Source organism: Notamacropus eugenii, chromosome 2, assembly GCF_028372415.1.
Source record: "Notamacropus eugenii isolate mMacEug1 chromosome 2, mMacEug1.pri_v2, whole genome shotgun sequence".
In the NCBI taxonomy this organism is placed as follows: domain Eukaryota; kingdom Metazoa; phylum Chordata; class Mammalia; order Diprotodontia; family Macropodidae; genus Notamacropus; species Notamacropus eugenii.
Window position 1 is genome coordinate 385,402,168 of NC_092873.1, and position 2,927 is coordinate 385,405,094.

The window sequence follows — 2,927 nt, forward strand, 5'->3', positions numbered from 1 at the left end:
ACACAAATTTCTGATACATTATTCCTAATGGAACACTAGGAGAAAAATTTATATGACAAAATTACAGGGAATAACAACTTTGAAAAACTTTGCAAATCTGCTTAATATTTATGATAAAACATAAATAACAAGAAGTGGATGAAATACTGTGCCCATATCTTGCTAGAGAGATGAAGAACTTAAAATTTAGAATAAGACATGTTTTTGGACATGACCAACATGGGAATTAGTTTTGCTAAACTATGTGTATTTGTTATGAGGGTTTTCTTTTTTCTTATTCAACTGATAGTTTAGTCATTCTGTCAAAAAAAGGAAATCAGGTTAGTCTGGCATGACCTGTTTTTGATGAAGCCATGCTGATTCTTTCTAATCACCACTTCCCTTTCTAGATATGTTGTGGGTGAGGAACTGGTTAATAGGGACCCGGATCTCAGGAGATGGATAATATCTGCCTGTTCCAAATCCATGCAGAGGTCTGGTAAACTTGCTCTCAGAAGTGAGTGATGGAGACACACAGGGAGACTTTCCTTCTAGCTTCAGAGCACATACAGATATTTTCTTTCTTGTAGGGTTATTGTATGGTGATAGAAATCTTTTTATCTGACCCCTGTTCTGGAACTGAATGAGCATTCTAGTGGTCTGAGCAAACAAAATAGAACTGTCTTCCCTGGTAGTGAGCTAGGCAAGAACTGCTAAATGCTGATGAGTGAGGAGGTAGGAAGCACTACTGGCTGCCTTATCTCCCCACTCAGGCAGACCCAGGGCTATTGCTTTTTCCTCTGTACCTTGGTGTTCACTCTTTCTTGATGTTAATGAGTATCAGAGACAAAGCAGACCATATCACAACATTTTGAGTTTCAAAAGGTCAGAAGAATAAGTAGAAATCCAGCAATGGAATCCATGGCAGACTTGTGTGTAGTTGTAGTAGCCAAGGCAGTGAGGAGCCATCCCTGCTTGACCTGTTCACCAGCAGTGAATCAGTTTGGCAGCCAAACATGTTCTGCAAGCAAGAAAGCAACCACTGATGATACAGCACCCAGAAGTGTACTTGGTGGGAGGGAATGCTTTGCGGTAACCACATTAATTGGAGACCACTTTCCCTGAGACTGACTAAGCATGTATAGGAAGATGGTTTGCCCTCGTTTTGAGAGATATGTTTGCACTTCTGTTCTTACTATATCTTCTCAGCAAATATCCCTTTGAAAAAGTTAATGAATATTAATTCTCAAGACCATACTGAGGCAGTAATTACTGGTTAGATGATCTTGAGGAAATATTAACTGGAGATAATATTAAAGGGAATATTCTCCAGTGGAAGTCTCAGGAGTAGTAGTTTGAGGGTAAGACACTCCCAAGCCTCTCAGAGTTGCCCCTAAAACTCTTAAGAGAGTAGGAGTCACATTCCAGGGGCCAAATCTGCTAATCTGAGTGTAGATTGGAAGAGTGTGCCCAGAACCTTTATGTGTTACATAACCATTTCTAACCATTTCTTTAAGTATCTGTTCAAGTATTTTCACAGAATTTGAAGTCAAATTCTCTGGCCAAAGATTTTAAATTCTAAAAAATCTGCTATCTTGTCGTACCTCTTCTGTTTTCCATAACCTTGCAAATACCATTAACAATGACTTAGCAATCAATCTGTCATTTCAGTCAGGACTGAAGGATGTAGCTCATTTAAGCCAGGTGACTTGAATTTATTAAAGGCAGCTAGGTTCTCTTACTATCTTTCCTAACTCATTTTAGATAAAAACTCTTTGTTAGTAATTTCTTCCTTCCCTCCCTTCTTTCTCTCTTTTTTCTTTCTTTCCTTCTTTCTTCCTTCCCTCCCTCTTTTCTTTTCTCTCTCTCTTTCTTCCTCTCTCTTTCTCCTTCCTTCCTTCCTTCCTTCCTTCCTTCCTTCCTTCCTTCCTTCCTTCCTTCCTTCCTTCCTTCCTTCCTTCCTTCCTTCCTTCCTCCCTCCCTTCCTCTCTTCTTTCTTTTTTTGTCATTCTCTGTTGTGGAGAAAATTGAAACAAGAGCTCTCCTTTTAGCTCTGATATATTCTGTGCTTCCATGTCTCTTCAGATTGCTGAACTGCTTCTAACTTTCCAGGTAACATTAATCTTGGGAATACTGATCTCAAACCTTCTCATCTATTTAAGTATTTTGTCTGGAATGTGTGTTTCCCTTCAAAAGACAAAGAAGGTGCTGATCATATTCTTTTCCCAATACTTTGGTAGCAGTGATCCTCTCATTTCATAGACTGGAAAGCTAAGATCTGAGAGGAAGAATAATCTGGTGGGTTTTTCCCTTCAAAATTCTTTTGTAGTACTTGGACACCTTCCACCTGGGGAACTCAAGAGAAGTTCTTTAAGTTACAAGGCACTCTGTGGGGCAGCATCATAGACATAAAGAGTATTCCCAAAGTCTTAGTTAATGTTTAAACTATTAAAGCTAAGACTTTTAGAAAATATTGTAGAATTAGGGTCCCAGATTTATGGGCAAATCAAAATTTAAGAAAGGTCTGATGCTTTGTTGAATTAAATAGGGCTTTAAAAATTTTTTTATATTTTAAAGTTACTCGTGAATCAAGGCTAAATAGTCTATGTTCAAAAACTGGCATACATAGAAAATTCTGATAATTTTTATTTTATGACCAGATACAATGGGACTTGTTCTCATAATTTTCTATTGTATGATCCTTTGCAGTTTGTAATACTTTAATCTCATCATGAAGTCCTTGAAGCTTTATGCTGTGGACTTGTATCCATCACAAAATGGACTTCGATTTATTTTTCCTTTCTTTTAGAGAACACCCTGTTTTTGATTTGTAACTTTAATGCAAGCTTTGTTGTCAGAGATAACTGCTAATAATTTCCTAGCAGCCCCTTGAAGTAGTCATTAAATTCCAGGTTTCCTATTCCAAGCCAGAACACTTGGCTGAAAAA